The sequence below is a fragment of the Gopherus evgoodei genome, unplaced genomic scaffold (assembly GCF_007399415.2).
Source record: "Gopherus evgoodei ecotype Sinaloan lineage unplaced genomic scaffold, rGopEvg1_v1.p scaffold_257_arrow_ctg1, whole genome shotgun sequence".
Taxonomy (NCBI): Eukaryota; Metazoa; Chordata; order Testudines; family Testudinidae; genus Gopherus; species Gopherus evgoodei.
The window spans coordinates 11,753-34,385 of NW_022059920.1; the positions used below are offsets into that span (position 1 = coordinate 11,753).

The 22,633-nt window shown below is 51.9% G+C and overlaps 1 long non-coding RNA gene and 1 other non-coding gene across 2 annotated transcripts; both read left to right on the forward strand.

Annotated features, from left to right (window-relative positions):
• Positions 1 to 12,704: 12,704 nt before the first annotated feature.
• TRNAS-GCU lies at positions 12,705 to 12,786 on the forward strand. The gene has a single exon. It is a non-coding gene; the product is annotated as a tRNA-Ser (tRNA).
• A 5,947-nt stretch (positions 12,787 to 18,733) lies between these two features.
• LOC115640232 lies at positions 18,734 to 21,662 on the forward strand. Its single transcript, XR_003997851.1, has 3 exons — positions 18,734 to 18,748; positions 20,860 to 20,948; positions 21,623 to 21,662. It is a non-coding gene; the product is annotated as an uncharacterized LOC115640232 (long non-coding RNA).
• The last annotated feature ends 971 nt before the right edge of the window (positions 21,663 to 22,633 follow it).

Below are 22,633 nucleotides of genomic sequence, written 5' to 3' on the forward strand. Positions count from 1 at the left end.
ACAAGTGAGATGAAAGTTCTTTGCAAAAATATTTTGTTGCAAAACAAAAACATCTCCTCTTTGTCAGAGTGTGTTAAATTGTCTCCTCGCACACAAAGAGGAGACACTTACATCTCAACCGTTAGAAAAGATGCTTCAATCTGAGCTAAGTCATTGCTACTATTAACAATTTCCAAATAAAAAAATACAAATAAAATAGACTATTTCAGCTAATCTATTACGTCATAATCTGCTCTGAGTAAACATGATGGGAAACCTCATATTATGCACTACTTCTAGTGACACTCCCAAATGGATCCGCATCCTTCACCCACCATGAGGTAGGTAAGAGCGGATCATTATTATCCCTACTTGAAAGAGGGAGAAACTAAGGTTGAGAAAGGAGAATTGACTTGTCTTAGGTCACACAGCCCGTCAGAGGCAGTGTTGGGAATAGGACCGAAGAGCCCTGATTTTCAAACTAACCATCGGATCTTGAATTTCAGACATTGAATGACCTGAATACTGTGCTCTCACATGAGCTCCAGACCAACAACAGTGACAGTAATTATTCTGCAAGTATTTGAGGAGAACTGAAATGTGAGAGAGAATCATCAACTGCTCAGAAACAATTAATGCAGAGAAGCAGCAAAATTAATCAAAGATAGAACTGGTTCTGACTTATTTACTTGATCTTAAAAGAGAACAACAAGGACCTGAGTCTCCTCCCTGTCAATAACCCCCTGCTCATCCAATCAGGGTAGAGACTGAGGACGGGAGGCTGAGGGTTCTCACCAGAGAGCCCAGAGGATGGCCCAGGTCACTGGTGGGGATCACTGCCCGATCACTATTTCAGTCCCACATTTTTGGGTGGACCTTCCATAGTGAGAGCTGCAGAGGACTTCCCCGCAACACACACACACACACACCTCCTTCCTGTTGTTGGGAAGGGAACAGGAGAAAGGACAAAAGAAGCAAGAGAAGAAGAGGAGGGAGGGATGGAGGAAGAGGTGAAACAAAAAGGACAAACCCCAATGTCCCCAGTGATTCTAAGGGACAAAATCCCAGATGCGCAATAAAATTCTGCCTCCTTAAGCTCGTGTTTTCCATGCCTAGAATTCACTTGTCACCAGATAGATCAGACTGAACAGGTTTCAAACCTCCAGGAGGCTCTTACCTTCTAAACAGGGACGGCTGTTTTCTAGTAAAATCACTAAAAGGGAAGGAGGAAACTCAAAAGAGGTTCCTCCTGGCGCTCACGTCCATGACCCCAAATAATCTCTCAGTCGTCAAAGAGAGACCTGGAGAAGGAAACGTGCTGAAGCAAAGCCACAGGGGTCTCTGAGGTTTCACTGGCCCCTCGCCCCTGTCCTGCCTGGCTGATGTCAGCATCTCTCTGTGAGGTCACCACCTCCCCACCACCTATGACCAATAGTCTCAGGTCCTGCAAAAGGCCTTTGTGATGTCACTGCCACACCCCTCCCTTGCTGGGCTAATGTCTTGCCCCTGGCCAGGCACTTTGGAGGTTTGAGCTATTCCCTGTGGATCACCCCACTCAAGGATCATTCGTTCTAGGCAGCAAGCCGGCTAGACAGGAAAACATCAGACGCTGCTCCCAATGCTACACCCAGTTTTTCAGAAATTAGTCGACTTCATGGTCAGAAGAAACCATTAGAGCGTCTAACCTGCATATCACAGGCCTCCTGTATGACACAACAGCTACTTTGGGGGCAAACACATTCCAGAAAGGCATCTAGTCTTAATTAAATGACATCAGGAGATGGCAAATCCACCGCTTTCCTTGGTAGCTTGTTCCTGTGGTGAATCATCCTCGCTGTTGACTATTTGTGCCTTAGTTGTAATATGAATTTGTCTCTTTTCACTTTGCAGCCATTGGGTCTTGTTATGCCTTTCTCTGCTCCATTCAAGAGCCCGTAAATACCCAATCTTTTCTCTCCATTAAGGCACTTCAACACTTCAATGAAATCACCTTTCAATCTTCTTTTGATAAGCTAAACAAGTTGAGCTCTTTCAACAGCTCACTGGAAGGCATTTTTCTCCAGCCCTCAGAACATTTGGTGGCTCTTTGCTGCCCTAGCTCCAATTTCACAACATCTTTTTAAAATGAGGACACCAAAACTGGAGGCAATATAAAAGTTGTATAAAGGGAAAATTAAATAGGTTGCAGAGGAGTTTTTTTTAATTTTGGCTTTTGTTGCTAAAATTTTTGTCTCTCTGCGGTGAGAAAAAAACACTCCTCAAATGCCAAAATTTGAGCCATGAAAAGCGGCAGTGTGAACAGCACTTCATAGGTGGAGTGCTCCCGGTGACGACGCTCCTGCCCCTCGTTGGAAGTAGTTTGGCTTTGTTGCCGGGGAAGTTCTCTCCCAGTGATAAGGATGGCCACACAGCGCACCTTACAATGGCATGGTTAAAGTGGCTCAGCTGCACCTTGGTAAGGTGCGCGGTGTAGACACAGCCTCAGAGCTGGGGAAAGCCGACAGGCATTGAGGAGCACAGGGTTCAGACAGAGACATCCGATAGGAAAGGCACTATTCACAGGGATTCTCTATAGCCTAGTAAGGTGGAGAGGATGGAAGATGATAATGTACAGGTAGGTTCTGATGAGAAACAGTGAAATGAAAGAGTCTCCCTCAATTATATCACGTAATAGCAGACAGCTAAAATGGGACACATTTTAGAAATGCTTAAATAGAAACGCTAGATGTCTAAGTACTAAGACGGCTGAATTTGAGTGCCTGGTATTGAGTGACGATATTGATAGAATAGGCATCACAGAACCCCCTGCACCCCCTCCTGCACCCACATGGGGAGACTGACCTGTGTGCATGGAGCAGCTGGCATTGCTGCCCCCTACTCCTCCCTGGAACGCTTCTCATCTGGGCACCCCTAGGGGCTGTGGGATGTGGGGGCAAGAAGTGAGATCATCCGAGCTCCCTGTATCCAGGTCACTTTCCTCAGCTGGGCTGCATAGCGGTAGGACAGAAAGCAGCAGCTTCTGATGATCCCCTCACAGCACAGCCCAGGTGGGAAAAGTGACCAGGACGCATGGAGCACATAGAGTTGCTCCTCACTCCCCTCAAACCTCTATGGACCCATGGAGGAGCATTGGGGCAGGGGAGAGCAGTGAGCACCTTTGCACTGCCACACGGTGCCCTTTGACCCCTGGAGCCCTGGGCGGCTGTCGGGGGGCACCACCCCTAAGGCCAGCCAGGCTCCCCAGAACGAGCAGCAGAAAACACAGAGACTGGCCACACACTGAGCAGTGGTAGCCTGGGCGGCTCGTAATGAAGGCTCAGGGGGGAGGGGTGTCATAACATTTTTTCCCAGATTTGGACCTTAGCGTTCAAAATATGGGTGTTAGCATGAAAACCTCCAAGCTTAGTTACCAGCTTGGACCTGGTAAAGCTGCCACCAGCCAGGGATTTATACAGTGCCTGGCTCACTGTGGTCTTCCCAAAACCTTCCCTGGGGGACCCCCAGACTCAGATGCCTTGAGTCTCACAACAAAGGGGAATAAACCATTTCCCTTTCCCCTCCTCCCCTCCAGGTGTTCCCTCCCTGGGTTCCTGGAGAGATATACAGAAGCAAGCTTCGTGAGTCTAAACAGAGGGACTCCCCCCTCTCTGTTTCCAGTCCTGGAAATAGAAGTACCGAGATAGCTAATCTCTCTTCCCCCTTATCCACAGGGTATGCAAAGTCAGGTTTAGTAAATCTAACACAACGAGATTTTCCCCCTGACTTCTTCCTCCCACCAATTCCCTGGTGAGCTGCAGACTCAATTCCCTGGAGTCCCCATTAAAGAAAAAATCCAACAGGTCTTAAAAAGAAAGCTTTATATAAAAAGAAAGAAAAGGACATAAAAATGGTCTCTCTGTATTAAGGTGATAAATACAGGGTTATTTGCTTAAAAGAAAAAAATGAATAAACAACCTTATCCAAAAAGAATACAATTTAAACATTCCAGCAACTACACACATGTAAATACAAAAAATACAATATAAACTTATTGTCTTATTATCTTTGTACTTACAACTTGGAAACAGAAGATTAGAAAGGCAGGAGATAGAAAAATCACTCTCGTAGCTGAAAGGCCACACACACAAGACAAAGAACAAAGAACTCACACACAAACTTCCCTCCACCCAGATTTGAAAAAGTCTTGTTTCCTGATTGGTCCTCTGGTCAGGTGTTTTAGGTTACTGGTGTTACCCCTTTATAGGTAACTGAACATTAAACCTTAGCTATCTGTTTATGACAAGGGGGCTCAGCCTCCCCAAACCTTGCATTGCCAAGGGGACAGTGGGGCCCATGACCAGGGACCCTGGCCAAGTTAGGTCCCCCTGGAAAAGTCTCCCCTATGTGTAGGGATCGGTCCTGGCTGGCAAGCCACCAGATGATTGTTCCCTATAAACCCTTTATCTAATCATAAGATGGAAAAGTACAACATGTGCTGCGCTTCTGCTTTTCCACATGGGAGGAAGGGAAGGGGAGAGTCCCAAGGCCACCAATAGAAGGATAGTAAATAGAGTTGTGAATTATGCTAATGCTGTAGGAATGCTGTAACTGAAGATAATAAAAGGGGCGCCTTCCTGAGCAAACAAGCTGTCTGTGTCTGGTTCCTTCCCGCATCTGGTGACCCCGACGTGATTCCAGCCCTCCGTACCCACCAGCTGGCCGAGCCGTGGTGCACCGCAGTGCGTCTTCGCACTCCCTCGTGAGTATGGGGGGGGGGATTTATCCGTGCAACAGAAGGCTCATGCGAAAGAGCTGGTTCAATTACTCAAGGTAACCGGTCGCACGACAGCATCGCAGCAACAAGTGGAGGAATTGCTCCGCGCAATAGAGGTTAAATGCCCTTGGTACCCCGAGAGAGGGTCTCTCGAGGTTTCTGACTGGCAGAACATGAGCGAACGGCTCCTAAGGGAGCCACGAGCGCCCATCCAACACATCTTGCTGTGGCAACATTGTGCAGAGGCAATCGAGCGTTTGCGGAAGGAGGCGCCCCCGCTTGCCTCTCCCACCCCTACTCCACCTCCTTCCTATGCCACGGAGGCAGGAACCCCTTGTTCTGTGCCCGTGGCGATGGCCCCCAGCTTCACCCCCCCCCGACTCCTCGCTGCCGTCATCACCCCTCCCGCCCTCGCCGGCTCAGAGCGCGGTGCAAGCAGCCCTCCAGCAGGCGATGGTGGCAGGCGCTTCTCCCTTGTTGGAGGAGTGGGAGGGCGAACTCCCAGCCCTCTACCCGGTCACTTAGAGCGCAAACGCTCAGGGAGAGGCAACCGCCACCCATCACCCATTGCAGTATGCGGTTATTAGTGAGCTAAATAAAGGGGTCCGCCAATCTGGCCTCCGATCTACTTATGTGGAGGGTCTTATTGAAGGGTTAGGCAATACTTACGTTATGTTGCCAATGGACTGGAAACATCTGTTCCGAATGATTTTATCCCCTGCCCAATATGTTGTATGGGACAGCGAGTTCCGGGCTGCGGCATTGGCCATCTCCTCTGCGGATAACATTCCCGACCAAATATATGGGTCGGGTGCATTCGCGGAGGTGATGGCACAACTGCAGCTCCCGGCAGCGTCCTTTAAACGCACCGCACTCTCCGTTATGCGGGCGTTTCGCCGGGTCCCCATTACGGGTAAGCCCTTATCATCCTTCACTAGCATCAGACAGGGGTCTTCTGAGCCTTTCCATCAATTTGTGGATCGGTTAAAAGAAGCCATTGCCCGGCAAATCGACAACCCAGAAGCCCAAGAGGCACTACTCCGCCGACTGGCGGCTGAACAAGCCAATGCTGATTGCCGCCGCATCCTTCAGACAGTCATTCATCGCGCGCAGTACTCTCTGGCGGACATGATTCAGGCTTGCGCCGAAGTGGGGACACAAACCCACACCATGGCGTTACTTGCCGGCGCCTTGCGCGCCGGCAGCAAGCCTCTAGGTAATTGCTTCAATTGTAATAAGCCGGGTCATTTCCGCCGCGAGTGCCGGGCGCCGGGAGGAGGGGCCAGCAGAGACCGAGGGCGACCACCGGGAGGAGAAGGTGGAGGGCGCCCAAATAAAAAATGTCCCAAGTGTAACAAAGGCTTCCACTGGGCTAATCAGTGCCGCTCTGCCCCCTCGGGAAACTCCCAGTCGGGCCCCCCTCGGGTCCCGGTCTAACCGAGGGAGGAGGCGGTTTCCCCCCCCCTGCCACTTCTGAGTGTGGGCATCGATTTGGAAAACGCACAGGACATGAGCTCTCAGCTCCCCGGAGAAGTACTCCTGATGCCCACTCAGCTTCGGGGCCCCCTCCCTCCCGGAACGGTGGGGCTCGTGCTCCCCCGCTCCTCTGCCCATTATAAAGGCATTATGACTGTCCCAGGAGTAATTGACGCTGATTATAGTGGCACTATCTATGCCCAATATTGGGGGCAGCTTCCGCTGTCCCTTAAAAAAGGGGAATCCTGGTCCCAACTGTTGTTGTTCCCTTATTATTGTCCTGCAGTCTCCCAACAGGAACGTAAAGGAGGATTTGGTTCCACGCGTGCCGAGCCCCTGCAGCCCCGGGCCGACAATAGAGTGGCAATCGACGCGACTTATCATCCCCAGGTCGCCGCCGTGATTCAGCACATACACGTCTGTAAGCCCACCTGCCTTTATCAGATTCACGGTAAGGTCTTGGCAGGGCTCTTAGACACCGGGGCTGACGTCTCCGTGATCGCAGGCAAGGAGTGGGACCCCTCCTGGCCCTCCGAGGTGGCCCCCTCGGTATGGGGTGTCGGGGGCAGCCAAGCCTCTAGACGAAGTAGCAACTGGCTACCAGTGGTAGACCCTACGACGCAGCAAACAGTGGCCCAAATTAAACCATGCATTCTTCCCATAGAATTTAATTTGTGGGGCCGGGATCTCCTTTCTCAACTAGGGGCTACGCTTGTTTTACCCTGAACTCATGCACCCATATCACAACCATTATTATAGCGAAAGCTGGACTGAGTCTGATATTTATGCGGCCTTTGTTACCCCCCTCCTTAACGAAGGGGTCCACTGTTCTGACTCCAACCCGGGAGCACAATATGCCTATAGACTAATATGCCACCCCAATCATCGTATCCGGTTGTTTGTCTGGCGCTCCCTTTCACGTACCTCCTGCCTTGCGGTCTTACGCCCATTTCTCTGCATTCGACAAATAGGAGGCTGTTTTGAAGTATATTTTGTAACCACCAATTCTAGCCACCTGCCTGCGGCGTTTTATGAGGCTGAATATAGCGAGGACCGTGACTGGTGCCTAGCCTTAACTGCCCTAAATCCCAACTGGGAGCGGCTGGACCACCTATATCGTGAATTTTTTCAATTTTTTAGTTAAATTAATCTAGTTTGTTTTTACATGGCAACCACTCCCACTGCATTAGCCCTCACCTGGAAAACGCACTCCCCTTTTTGGGTGGAGCAGTGGCCCCTACCCGCCGAAAAGCTGACCGCACTCTCCGCCTTAGTTCAGGAACAGTGCGAAGCCCGACACCTTGAACCCACCACCAGTCCCTATAATACTCCTGTTTTTGTAATAAAAAAGAAATCAGGAAAATGGCGGCTATTACACGATTTGCGAGCTATTAATAAAATCCTAGAACCCATGGGCCCCCTACAATGTGGTGCCCCAAATCCCAATCTTATCCCACAAGGCTTCCAATTGGCCGTGATTGACTTAAAGGATTGTTTTTTTTCCATCCCTCTTCAGGAGCAAGACAAAAGGTACTTTGCCTTTACTGTCCCCACTCTTAATAATTCTCGCCCAACTCATCGCTATCAATGAACCGTTCTTCCCCAGGGCATGCTTAACAGCCCCACCCTGTGCCAACACTATGTAGATACTGCTCTGTCTTCTTTTCGACAATTTTTCCCCTCTCTCCTTGTTTACCATTATATGGATGATATTCTGGTTGCTGCCCCAGTCCTCCCACAGGATTGGCTTAATCAGCTAACCTCCTCCCTTCGGACTTATGGATTGCAAATTACCCCGGAAAAGGTCCAACTCCATGAGCCGTTCCAATATTTGGGCCATAAGCTTCAGGCTGCCTATTCCACTCCGATCCTTCCCTCGCTACAAATACTTAACCCGGTCACCTATGTGGTCCTACAACAACTTTTGGGGGCTATCAATTGGTTACGCCCCTATTATCAAATTACTACCAGTACCCTGCGCCCCCTCCTTTTTGGCCCTTACCCAGGGCACTCATCCCTCTGATCTCATCGCCCTCTCCACCGAGCAATTGGCCGTTTTAGCCACGCTTAACCAGCTCCTGGCCCGCCATTGGATGCCTGTGACAATGTACCACCGAAATTAATTTGTCTCTGTGACACCCTACAACCCTGCGCCATTGTGGCTCAAGATCCCGGTGTTTCCCTGCTGCGAATTCTTGAATGGCTCTACCTCCCACATTCCCCTCCCAACACCTTGTCTCCTCTGGAGCTCATGATCACCCAATTAATTACTAAGGGCCGGCACCGCTGTCGTGCCCTTTTCGCATTGGATCCCATGGAAATTGTTCTCCCACTCCCGCTACGCGGTACCGAGTCAGCTCTTGCTTTCTCTGATGCCCTCCAACTGGCCCTGGCCGGTTTTGTGGGCTCCCTTTCCTATCACACTAATAAAGACCCTCGCCTGCATGCCATTCGTCACATTCCCACTGTGTTTCGTAATCTTTGCCAGCATACCCCGATACTTGGTGCTCTTACGGTCTTTACCGATGGCTGTCCGACCCGCGGTGTAGTCTCTTGGCGTAGTGGTACGCAGTGGCATTCGCGTTTTACCACTCCCCAAACGAGCCCTCAACGGGCAGAACTTGCTGCCCTTTGTTTAGCCTTTTCTCACTTCTCCACTGTCCCCCTTAACGTTATTACAGACAGCCTTTATGTTGCTAATGTTGGTACCGCTATAGCTGGTAGCTACGTGACCCCACTCATGGAACAACCACTCCTTGCCCTCTTTCTTACTCTCCAACAGCTTTTGCGCTCCCAGTCTCACCCGTTTTTTATTGCACATATTCGTAGCCACCTTCCCCTCCCCGGGGTCTTGTCTGAGGGCAACGCTTATGCTGATGCACAAGTGCGTATTTCCTGGGTTCATTCCCCTACCTCCAGCCACGCCTTTCATCATCAAAATGCTAAAGCCCTCGCTCGGGAGTTCTCCATTCCCTTGGATGAAGCTAAGGCTGTTGTCCAACAATGCCCACAATGTTCCTCCCTCCGCTCCTACCCCCCCACCGGCATTAACCCCCACGGTCTCGGCGCCAATCAGCTTTGGCAAATGGATGTCACACGTTTTCCCCCCTTTTCCCCGTGGAATTTTCTTCATGTTACTATTGATACCTATTCCGGTTACCTTTGGGTCCCGCCCCACAAAGGTGAACGTGTTCGGCACGTTATCAACCATTTTGTCCGTTGTTTTTCTGTTATGGGCATCCCGGCCAAGCTAAAAACGGATAATGGGCCAGCTTATTGCTCTCAGCAATTCGCTGCCTTCTGCTCCCGTTGGGGCGTCGTGCACACCTTTGGCATCCCCTACAATTCGCAGGGCCAAGCCATCGTTGAGCGCGCCAACCGCACCCTGAAAACAGCTCTCCTCCAACAAAAAACAAAAGGGGGAATCCCGCCCACATTGCCAGACAAGGAGGAGTGGTTAGCACATGTGCTCTATACAATCAATCATTTAAATCTTGTTTTTGATGGTACCCATTATATATCCCGTTTACAGAAACACTTTCGGTGCAAGGAAGAACTCCCCGCCCCTAAAGTAACGTATCGACAACTCCCTGGAACAACGTGGAGTGCCCCACTCCCCTTGATTTCCTTGGGGCCAGGTTACGCAGCTGTCAACACACCTGAGGGGCCTGTGTGGGTCCCAGCCCGTTACATCCGTCCGTGGAAAGAGGACCCCACAGGCGGCCCGCAGCATGGCGTGGCACCAGGGTCTTAACAATCCCATTCCTGATTTCAATCAGTTATTAACAACAACAGTTACGCTGTCTCAAGGACGGCGCCGCGGTACTCCCAATGCACCAGTGACGTGGGGACAAATAAAGTCCCTCTCACAGCAAGCTGAGCGTCTGCTGGAACAGCAAGAAAAGGAGAAAACCCCAGAGAATTTGTTAACTGCTCTTATTGCTTGCCTGAATGCTAATTCTTGTGTGATGTTATGTATAATGATATTTGTTGCTTGTTTGCCTTCAGGTTATGGGGCATCGATGCGTTCTAAATTACCCCCGGCCGCTAATGTGTGGGAAGCCCTGGCCCTATCTATCAATCGCACTGATTTTTGTCTTTCCCAGCAAACAGCGGTAGGGCAGCTTCTTGGGACATGTCTCATCCCAGTTTGCCACAATGCAAACGAAATAGAAAACAGCACATGGTTCTATTCCAGTTTAGAAAGCAACACCACGATCAAAAATCTGGGCTTTTCAGCCTATCACAATTGGGGACCTCAATCCCAACATCTTCCAAATGGGGCCATTCAGTTGCTTACCCCTTATGTTGCTGATTTGAACGCCAGTTGTGCGCGTATGACTAATTGCACTGCGCATACCTGTGTCACCCTGCCCGACTCCCCCCTTAATTGCTCTACGCAATATAATGCCTCTTATCTATATAAGCATATAAAGCTGCCCCCTGGATGGTTTTGGACCTGTGCTGATCGAACCTTCAATTATATTCCTGCCAATCTCACTGATGGCACCCACTGTTGCATTAGCCGTTTGTCTCTCATCTTTGCCCCTCGACCCGAACAGGCAATGCGAAGTAAGCACTCTTATTCTCAATTAACTTCCGAGTGTGATTCTGAAGTTCACCTTCTTTCCAAAACCGAGTATGTAGCCTTGGCCACCTCCCTGGTTGGTATACCTGGCCTAACCATTATTAATAGCAATAATATTAACCGGCTAGCGTGTTCAGCAGTTAAAGCCCTTAATGCTACTTCTATTGCCGTGGCACTGCTCAATGAGGAACAAACCGAATTACGCCATGGAATTTTGCAAAATAGAGCTGCTATTGATTATCTTGTCCTATTGCACCACTATGGGTGCGAAAAAGTTAATAACATGTGTTGTTTTAACATCTCTGATCATTCTCATTCTGTAAATAATCAGCTTGCGCTGATAAAAAACCTAACTGCTCAAATTCAAATTCACAACGATCCCTTCTCTTCCTGGTGGGATTGGCTGTCTAACTGGCTGCCAGGATGGGGCTGGTTACACCAATTAATAACCTATGGGGGACTCTGCCTTTTACTTCTCATATTTACCTGTTGCAGTATTCAATGCGTCCCCTCCCTGGTTTCCTTGTGTACCCAGGGTTGTCCGTGGGCCAAACAAAAATATGTTCCTTATCCTTAAAAACTAAAGGGGGAGATGTAGGGATCGGTCCTGGCTGGCAAGCCACCAGATGATTGTTCCCTATAAACCCTTTATCTAATCACAAGATGGAAAAGTACAACATGCGCTGCGCTTCTGCTTTTCCACATGGGAGGAAGGGAAGGGGAGAGTCCCAAGGCCACCAATAGAAGGATAGTAAATAGAGTTGTGAATTATGCTAATGCTGTAGGAATGCTGTAACTGAAGATAATAAAAGGGCTGCCACGTCTGACGACGGGGCGCCTTCCTGAGCAAACAAGCTGTCTGTGTCTGGTTCCTTCCCGCACCTATGTCAGCCCCAGGGCTGGAGGAGCTCCCACTCCCTGCTACAGCCCGGGGGCTGCAGCAGGGGCACAGAGCTTCTCTGGTCTCAGGGCCACAGCGGGGCAGGGGTAAAAGAGTGATAGGGTGGGGCTGGTGGGGGAAGGGGTGGAACAGAGGTGACAGTGGATGGGGCCATGGGTGGAAGAGGTGGAAGGGGGTAGAGCCACAGACAGAAGGTAGGGACATGGTTCTGGTGCTGGGGCCCCCACACTTGTACTCCCTTTCCCTAGGGTTTGGCATCACTAGCCCCGGCTTAGCAAGTAGGGTTCAGTGGTCCCCATAATGTGGGGTGCAACTTCTAGGGGGATACAGGGGAACATTCATGGGGGCACCTTAGGACCTGAGCCAGCCCACATGGAGGGCAGGGAGGGAGCACCACTCAGCACCGCTCTGCCACAGCTCTTCCCCAACCCCACCCTTAGCCTGAGACTCTGGCTCCCAGCCCGGCGTCGACCCCTGTACCCCTGTCCGCACCCCTCTCCCCAGCAAGCAACAGCCCCACTCCTCCCAGCCCCGGTTCTTGACCGTGGCTTCCGAGGGGCCACAGCCATGGCTAAGAGGGCACAATGTGAAATGTTTGGGGACCACTGGTTTAGGGTGACGTCCTCAATCACTTCTCTGCAGTCCAATAAAAGCTATTCCTCACTCACCTACCCCTCCGTCAGGACGGACTAGGTATGTTCTGCTGCCCTTCACTCATACAGGAAGGAGAATAACATTTCATTCCACTCAATCCTAAAGTGATTTGTAACCCAAGACCATCCCAAACTGGTCATTTTGGGGAAGCGGCCCCATCATGCTGCATAGCTAGGCAGAGTAGGTGTGTCTATGCAAACACGGTCTGTTCCTGAAGTCTTTCCCCAGCTCCTCACTAGGTGAGAGAGGGGAGCTCATTCAGACCCTGCTTATGCTTAGTATTTAAAAACTCCTTAGTGTCCCTATCTCTGCCGGCCTTAGATTTCTCCTCCTGTCCATTTTTTGACAGCTCAGATGAGGTGACCGAGTGGTTAAGGTGATGGACTGCTACCCCATTATGCTCTGCCTGCATGGGTTCAAATCCCATTCTCATCAGAGGCATTTAGTCTTCACCCTCCTTTATAGACAACCATCTCCCCCTTTGGTACAATAACAGATCAAACAATGTTGCTTGTGTTACCCAAAATTGGGTCAGTTAGTAAGCTTAGAGAGGACTAATAATGCCCCTCCCCCCAGAGTTTGGCAGAAAGCAGCACATTTATTAGCTTGATAGCTAAGCTCAAAAGAAGGGATGGGGGAGGGTGTCACACTCATACTCACGCTCCCAGGACAGGCCTGGCAGTGGAGATGTCAGGATCCTTTAAGGTAAGTGTCCCACAGCGCAGCGATGGACGGTGCGATGAAGATCAGTCTCCCTGAGGTGCAATAGAATGTAACACAGCGAACCACTGGCCAGATGGGCCGGGTGAAGGGCATTCACTGGAGGTACAAAGGAGAGTGGGAAAGCCACTTCACAGGCATTCAAAGAGGGAAAGGACACAAGCTGGGGGAGTTTAACAGACCTTTTGAGCATACAGGTTATACAGAGCATACAGATCACTGCTGCTCCTACAACATGATAAGTTCTCAAGCAGCATGTTTCTTACTTTGCCCATCTGTCAATTTTGATGATTATTGATGGAAATATTTTGCCATTGGGTTGTGTGTTTACACAGAAATTGACATTTACCAACAAATACGCAATTCTTCCAAGCCTGCCTAGTCTGCAGTTGATGGGTTTAGAGGGACACATTCACTCTTCCAGGTCCCCATGCCAGGCCTGTGCTCTCCAGGTTGTCAACTTCCCACACTGCTGGGATCCTTCCCTCATATCCCCCCAAACCACTGCCCCACCCCCACTTCTTGGGTCCCCTCCCCACACTGTCTAACTCCCCTGCTGGCAGGATCCCTTCCTGTTCCTTTCATTTCCTGCCTCCACTCTGGGCAAAAGCTCTGCACTCTTCCCACACCAGAAGTTGAACCCAGGCCACCTGGATGAAAACTAGGAATCCTGACCACTAGCCCATATGGGACTATTGTTGCATCTGACGAAGTGGGTATTCACCCACGACAGCTCATGCTCCAATACGTCTGTTAGTCTATAAGGTGCCACCGGATTCTTGGCTGCTATTATTACTACAACTCAGGCCTTGGCTACACTGGAGAGTTACAGTGCAGGTGGTGGCTTTACAGCGCTGTAACTTACTCCCCGTCCACACTGGCAAGGCACATACAGCGCTGTATCTCCCTGGCTACAGTGCTGCATGTGCTCCACCTCGACGAGAGGAATAAAGAGAACAGAGCTGGTGATGCAGCGCTGGGGTGCCAGTGTAAACAGTGATTAATCTTACTACGCTGTCACTGACCTCCGGAACCTTCCCATAATGCTTTTAAGTAGAGATAACGCTCTTTGTTTTGGTGTGATGCCTCTGTTTGTTTTGTTGTGAGCTCAAGGCTCCCGGAGCTGCTTATCTAAAAACCAAACACAGTTACTGTTTGCAGTGAATGAGCAGAGGCAGGGGGATCCCTTTGGAACACCCACAGCTGGTGTTTGCTTGAGGAGAGAAGCAGCCGGGTGGGCACGGGGGGGGGGTCTGTTTTGGATCAGCGGCTTATCTGGTCTGTGAGGAAAAAAACAAAGGCGGCTATTTGCATTTAGTGAATGAGAGAGGGGTGGGGGAGGAGGCTTGAACTTGCCAGGCAGGGAGCTGACACAGTGTCAGCTCCAAAAATCCACTCGCTCTGTCTCCCCCACGCTCCGTGTCACACTCCACCCCACCCTCCTCTTTTGAAAAGCACATTGCAGCCACTTGAATGCTGGGATAGCTGCCCATAATGCACCACTCCCAACAGCGCTGCAAATGTGGCCATGACAGAGTGCTGGTAGCTGTCAGTGTGTCCACACTGCAGCGCTTTCCCTAAACAGCTGTAGGAAGACAGCTTTAACTCCCAGCGCTGGACAGCTGCAAGTGTAGCCAAACCCTCTCTAAGCCGACCCCTTATGAGAACAGCAGGGACTAGCATGACTGGATGTCCCGATTTTTGGGTCTTTTTCTTATATAGATGCCTATTACCCCCACCCCCGTCCCAATTTTTCACATTTGCTGTCGGATCACCCTAGCAGGGGTTGCACACAGGGCTGCATTAACCTTCAGGTGCTGAGGTTTCCCTCTCTCCATTCCCAGCGCCTTTGATCAGGAAACAGACAGGGCTCCCAGGTGCTGCACAGACCATGACTGAAGTGAGACCCCATATTATGCAAGGTGCTGTACAAACCCTGGCCAACACTGAGACACCCAGGGGTTTCCCCTCAATTTCCCTGAGCCTCTGCTGCCCAACTTCTTCTGACTCCATCTGGATCAACTCCCCTTGCAAAAAACCACCTTTCCAAACAGTCCTTCTTTCCCTGCCTCCTGATTCTGGTTTCACACCCTGGGACCATCTCCTCCCTTCGTCCTTCCTCCGTCTCCCACTCCCCGGTGAAGCAGAGATGGAGGGAACTTCAGCCACTGGAGTCAGCCCCAGCGAGCACTGCAGCCAGCCCCAGTGGGAGGGGGATGTTTGCAGACATATGAAGGGAGCAGCTGGGAGCAGGGAGTGCTGGGAAGAAGGCAGCAGGAGAACAAAGCTCAGAGACACAACATGGGGAAATTCCAGGGGGCGGGGCTCTGGCACATCATAGGTGCGGGCAGCTCCTGAGGGCGGGGCTCTGGCTCAGCTCGGGGGCGGGGCATTTCCTGGGGGCGGGGCTCTGGCACAACCTAGGGTGGGGCTGCTCCTGGGAGAGGGGCTCTGGCCCAGCCTAGAGGCGGGACACCTCCTGGGGGCGGGGCTACAGCACAGAGCGGGCGCGGAGCAGCTCCTGGAGGTGGGGCTCTGGAAGTGCTGGGGGCGGGGTAGCTCCTGGGGGCGGGGCTCTGGCTCAGATCGAGGGCGGGGCAGCTCCTGGGGGCGGGGCTCTGGCACAGCCCATGGGCAGGGCAGCTCCTGGGGGTGGGGCTCTGGCACAGCCCAGGGGCGGGGCAGCTCCTGGGGGCGGGGCTCTGGCACAGCCCGGGGGCGGGGCAGCTCCTGGGGGCGGGGCTCTGGCACAGCCCGGGGGCGGGGCAGCTCCTGGGGGCAGGGCTCTGGCACATTGTGACCGAGCCCGGGCTGAGCAGCTGCTCCCTGGTTCTCAACGTGCTGCCAGCAGCGCTGGAGCCCCCCGAGCCGGAGCATAGCCGCTGTTCTCATCTGCAGCCGAAATCTGCCTCTGGCCACGCTGGGATCCAGGTGGGGACAGAGACTGGGGCCCGGGGGTTCCCCTTGGTGTGGCTGGCGGGAGGGGAGGGGAGGAGAGGGGAGAAGCCGGAGATGCAGGTGGGGGAAGGGCGGTGGGACATTGTGACCCGGAGCCCGCGGGGAGTGAGAGACCCCGGGGGGGGATGCTGGGGGGGCGGCAAAGTGACTCTGCCCCGAGGAGTCTGGGAGAAGCCTTGGAGCTGCCTCGGACCTAATGGAGCTGCAGGAGGATCAGCCCGCCCCGCTGGGATGGGGGGGCCGGGGCCGGGGCCCGGCGGGGGAGCAGAGGCTGGTGCCCGGCCGTCGCGTGTATGTGTGGGGGGGCGGACCCCGGGGCCCGGCCCGGGGGGGCGGAGCCTGGGACAGCCCGAGGCCCGGCGAGGGGGCGGAGCCTGGGACCCAGCGGGGAGGCCGAGGGGGAGCTCGGGGCCCGGCGTGTGGGGCCGGTGTATTGAATCGCTCCCAATAGCAATGTGCTACTCCCGGGCAGTGCGCATGCCCAGTAACAGCCGCTGAAGTCTCTGCCCTTCCCTCTGCCCGGACCAGCTGTAACGTTCCGCCGGGCGCTGGGGGCGGGGCTGGAGCGGGGCGGGGGAGTAACAGGGAGCGGCGGGGGGCGGGCGCTGAGCAGAAAATTGATGGGCGGGGGGCGGTCAGGCAGCTGGAGGCAGGGTCGGGGTGGGGGGCTAAAGGGCACAATCCGGGCTGGGGGGAGGAGCAGGAGTTGAGCTCAGGGGGAAGCGCTGGCAGAGCCCCTCCCTTTGGTGTGGGGGCGTGTCTGTGGGGAGAAGCCGGAGTTGCAGGGAGGGGGAGGTCACTGGGGTGGAGGGGGTAGATCTGTCTCTGTGCAGCCAGGACATTCCCGGGTGGGGGAGGGAGGTGAGTTAACTGGATCCTGTCCCTGTTTTTGCCACTTCCTCCCACACACACATTCTCTCAAGATTTCCCCTTTGCGCTCTCATTATCACACGTGGCTATAAAATCAAGGGAGATTCACCCCCCCCCCGCCAATGATCAGCTCTCTAATTGCCTCTGATTTTCCCTTTTCTCCCCCATACTTCTCAAATGTCCAATTTAAAATCTCTCTGATGGGGGGTGAATTTTCCCACCCATTTTATCTGCAGCGATTTGTCCTTGTTCGGGTGGGAAATTGTTGCCCTGAGTCATTCCCCAGAACATGGCTCCCCCTGGAGTGGGGATGGGATGGGATGAGATGTCCGTTCTCTGCCAGGGCGGGGAAGGGAGGAGCACATCCCCCATGGAGACTGCCCAGACACCATTTCCCAATCCTCCTGCTGCCCCCTTCCATTGGCCAGGGAGCCTTCCAGGTTCCTGCCCCCCTTTAAATCAGCTCCTCAAAGGGCTCTGAGCTGCTCATGTGAATATTGGCCCCGGGGGGGGGGGGCATTACATTCTGTTTATGTATTGGACAATCATATAAAATGCAGTCCAACAGTCCCCTTTTTCCACTAGTTATTTAATAGCAACATCAAATCCCCTCCGATCTTGGTGTTTTTCTCTTGTGTTATCAAATGTCATTTGTGACAGGTTGTCTCTGTGTATCTCTGTCATAAACAGATAGCTAAGGGTTAATGTCTCCTACACCTAAAAAGAAGTTCCTGAAACACCTGACCAGAGGACCAATCAGGAAACAAGACTTTTTCAAATCTGGGTGGAGGGTTTTTTGTGTGTGAGTCTTTTGTTCTTGGTCTTCTGTCTGACTCTCGTTTGGCTATGAGGGGATTTTATTTCCTGCTTTTTAATCTTTTGTTTTCAAGTTGTGAGTACAGAGATCATAAAAACAATAGGGGTTATTGTTTTTTCTTTTGTATTTACATGTTTATAGGTGCTGGAGTGCTTTGAATTGTATTTTTTTTGAATAAGGCTGTTTATTCATATTTTTTTAAGCAATTGACCCTGTATTTGTTACCTTAATACAGAGAGACCATTTTTATGTATTTTTTTTCTTTTTATATAAAGCTTTCTTTTAAGACCTGTTGGAGTTTTTCTTTAGTGGGGAACTCCAGGGAATTAAGTCTGTGCTCACCAGGGAATTGGTGGGAGGAAGAAGTCAGGGGGAAATTTGTGTGTGTTAGATTTACTAGCCTGACTTTGCATTCCCTCTGGGTGAAGAGGGAAGTGCTTGTGTTTCCAGGACTGGAAATAGAGAGGGTGGACTCCCTCTGTTTAGATTCACGGAGTTTGCTTCTGTGTATCTCTCCAGGAACGCCTGGAGGGGGGGAAGGGAAAAGGTTTATTTCCCTTTGTTGTGAGACTCAAGGGATTTGAGTCTTGGGGTCCCCAGGGAAGGTTTTTGGGGGGACCAGAGTGCCGCAAAACACTCTAATTTTTTGGGTAGTGGCAGCTTTACCAGGTCCAAGCTGGTAACTAAGCTTGGAGGTTTTCATGCTAACCCCCATATTTTGGACGCTAAGGTCCAAATCTGGGACTAGGTTATGACAATCTCAAAAATTGATATAGAATAACCCAAACTACTACTCTTTAGTAGTTTTATTTCTAATTGAATATGATGGGTTGCTTTTCCCTGTGCTAAGATGCAGCCACCTCTGGGGTGGATCCATGGTGGCCATTATTTGCTAGCGACAGGCCATGGACCTTTCTTGCCCTCTAGGGCTTCCATTGTCCTGTTAAAGAAGCACCCCCAAGGGCTCCTTCTGCCTGTGTGACTGGCCAGCAGGGAGCAGTGATAACTTTCTATTCACTCAGGCACTGTGAGGTAACAGTGTTGCTGTGTGCGGAGTGGGGCTGTGTGGGGAGATTGCAGCTGAAGGGGCATTGTGGTAGGGGGAGGACTCTGGGTGGCTGGGCAGGGGGTATCCTAGTCAGGTTGGTGGGTTGTGGAGGTTTGGGGTTATGGGGGATGGTTGTGATGTGCCCATCCCTGAGGCTATGGGTCCTGGAGGTGGGTATCGCTGGGGGCCTGTTGGCTGCAGAACAGGAGGGGTGGGTGTCTCTTGCGGGGGCGGGACAGGGGTTTAGAGAGAGCCTGGTTCTGTGCCAGGGGCTCTGTGTGGGCTTCCCCGGCTGGCTCCTGGGATCATTGCCATGCCCAGTGCGCAGAGGTGGGGGAGGGGATCCCTGGCACTAGGTCTGGGGATGCCAGGGAAGCAGAGTGAGGGGTCCCACTGTAAAACATCAAGGGGTCCCGCTGGGTGGAAGAGGGAGTCTCAAACAAATGTCAGGGCAGATCCTGCTGGTGGTGGTGTGTGTGTGTGTGTGTGGGGGGGTCCTAGGCAGGCATTGAGGAACTGAGTTCCCAGTGGATGGGTCTCTGGCTGCTGGGGGCTCTTGGTGGGTGGAACCCTTTGGAATTCCCAACCTGACAGTCATGGTCTGGTGGGGATTCCCTGGCTGGTGGGTCTTTGAGGGGGATCTGGGGTCCCTGGCCAGGGACTCTGGGGGTTCAGTCTCAGGTGGGACCCTGGCTGTGGGAACTTCTACTAACCATGATCCTTCTCTCTGATCAACTTGTGCCAAAGTCCTGGCTCCAAGCACTGCCTGGCATTCCCCCATCACGTGCCCTGTCACTGGGATAACTTTCTGTCCACTTAGCAAACACTGTTAGTGTGAAATCACAGATTTTGCTTTTCTCCTCTTTTGAAAACTGCAGGAACTTTTGATTCCATTTAGAAAATTTGTGCCCCCAGTCCTTGTCCTAGATCTGGGGGGTGAGGGAGGTGGGAAGGGGGTCAGCACTGCCACACAATGGTCTCTTCCACAGCATTCTGGACTCATTCTTTCTGAAATCTGGTGTCATTGAGACCATTGTTAATCCAGAGTCACTGCATGGAAAGACAAGGAGTGACTCAGATGGACAGTGGGGCAAATGAGATCAGCAGTTCTCCCTGTGAGGAGAGGCTCTCATTAGCTGCTCTCCCCAGAGAGCTAAAGGAGGGAAGCTGCTCAAACGCTCTGTCCCTCTCTGCTCAGGATATTGGGGTTCAGCTTCCTGGGTCAGATGCTGCAGCCTCCATTGTAATCTGGGAGACCAGGCTTGGCAGCTGCTGCTCCCCCAGCGGGGTTCTGTGCTGGAAAGTGACCTTAATTAAAGCTGCTTCTCTGCCTGGCCCAGGGGATGACATTCTCCAGCTGGTACTAGCCCCCTAGGGCAGCCCTGGGCCCTGTTAATACTAATTTCTGAGCCAGACATTCCAAGTATCTGAAAGGAACGAAGGAAAAATGCTGGGGTCTGGCCTTAAAATGACTCCACGCAAACAGAACCCCTCATTTCTTGTCCCATTAGCAATTGCAGGATAAAATCCAGCAATGAGGGAGCAAACTACCCAGGAATGGGACTTTTCTACCAGACGAGCAGGGAGAGGGGACAGGGAAATGTGATAGAAGGAGAAAGAGAGACTGAAAGGGGCCGTGGGAGAGAAGAGTTTGGAGAGAGATTTCCAGATCTCTAATCTGCCCAGAAAGATATATTGCTGCACCCTGGATAGAGTCACTTTCCTGTAGAAAAGATGAGAATCAAACAGAGAAGAATCCAGTTCCTGACTCCATATTCCCCCTGTTGGGGTGTGGCTGCCGTGGGGTCAGTGTCTGACGGAATCCTCCACAGTGACTCCTTTGGTTCTGCTTTTTTCTAGCCTTGTGTTCAGAGATTTTGTTATGGGACGGGGGGAGGGAGAAAGGTTAAAATGTCTCTGTGGGCTTAGCCTGGCCGGAGAGGCCAGGTCTACACTGTAAAAAGATATCAAGCTTTTCTCAGCATGGCAGACTCTAGGGCGTCGGTCTGCATGGAAAGGGCCTGGGGGAATCATGCTGTGAAATGAATTAAAGCCTGTTCTGAAACCTTCAGAACTGCCCTTCTCACCCTGCCAGGCTGCAGAATAATGTCCATGTTTCGCTCCAGTTCATCCCGTCCTCTCGTTGGACAGGGTAGAGAAATGGCTGCAGAGGAGCCAGTTCAGGTAGGTATTATCAGGGGGTTGCTGGTGGGCTCCTGCAGGAGGGAGCGGGACAGCAAATACCCCAGAGATGGGAAGGTTTGCACAGTCTGGTTTGCAGAAAATGCACAGGGTGGAGAAAGGGAGCAGGACAGGGGTGTGCTAAACCTGCTGGGAGTTAGTTAATAAGTGGCCTAGATTCTAGGAACAGACCCAGGAGGTTCGAGTGTGGAAATGCTTTAGTTTGTGGGGCAGAAAATAACCTAGCTCCATGGAGCTGGGAAAACTGACCAGACTCGTAGTGCTGGAGCCCGACCTGCCTAACCAGCGGCTGCTGTGAGATATGAAGGGGGCACCCACCCAGTGAGGCTTAGGGGAGATTCCCCTCCCTTCACATCCAGCTCTTCAGAATGGGGAGAGTGTTGGGCTTCTGACCAGGGAGCTGTCCCTGGACCCTGCTAAGGGCTCCATCTCCTGAATCAATCTGTGGCTAGTAGGTGTGTGATGGCTCTGCTGAGAGAGAGGAGGGGCTCTCTCTTTGTTCCCTCCCCCTGGTGTTTCCTGGATGCTCTGAGCAGGGTGGGGGTGGGACTCTGACTGCAATCCACCCAGAGTTTCTGTTTGGCTCCTGTCCCCCATGTACAGGGGGGCTGTGAGTGGGGCAGCAGGTACTGAGTGTTGGACTCTCGCTCTTTCAGAGGCCGATGACCTTCGAGGAGGTGGCTGTGTATTTCACCAGGGAAGAGTGGGCTCTGCTGGACCCTACTCAGAGAGCCCTCTACAGGGATGTCATGCAGGAGAACTATGAGAATGTGACCTCGCTAGGTAAGGGTTACTCTCCCCTCGGTTCTTGGAAGGGGAAATGAAGAGAGATGGTTCACGCCAGCCCCACAATGCCACCTCTACTCTGCCCTGTTTCAGCATCACGCCAATATACCAGTGACACACACTGTCAGAGACCCTCCCCTGCTGCAGAACACTTTGGGAACAGAGCACAGGAGCCGTATCGCACAACGTCAAATATCTCCTGTTTGCTCAAGTAAAACTGAGGGTTAGGTGCAGCATAATCAACAGAAGCTTCTTATCCCTGACCTCTCAAACCTTGAGCCTTCTCCACCCAGACCTGAATGTGCTTGGGGTGTAACAAGCAGGCTGCTGGAGTCAGAGCTGCTGGTCCAAAGTTACCTATCACACAGACAGTCCGTGTGTCCTTGAATGCTGGCTGGGAGTATCCAGAGAAGGAAGCTCAGTGGCGGATTTAGTGTTAGTGGGGCCCTGTACTCAGCTCCATTTTTGGGGTCCCTCCTTGGGACCCAGGCAAGAAAAAGAACATTCTCTTATCTTCCCCAACCCCCATTTTTCATTCATTTTTTTCATCCTCCTCCTATGAGTAATAGTAAGTAAATGAAAATAAAATGAGGTACCTTGATTGTTTTTGTAGTCTAACTGATTTTTCCACAGACCACTTGAAAATTGCTGAGAGTCTTGGTGCACCACTTAATGATCTTTCCAAATATTGTTTGTACTGTTAGCTAACTTTTGTAAAGTGCTTTTTAATTTATTATTAAAAAAAAATAAAAACGTTAGAGTGCAGGGTCTGGCCAGGATTTAAGGTGTGGGAGGGGGCTCAGGGCTGGGGCAGAGGTTTGGGGTGTGAAGTTCTTACCTGGAGCCACTCCTGTTTCATGCGAGCAATGCAGGTGGGAATG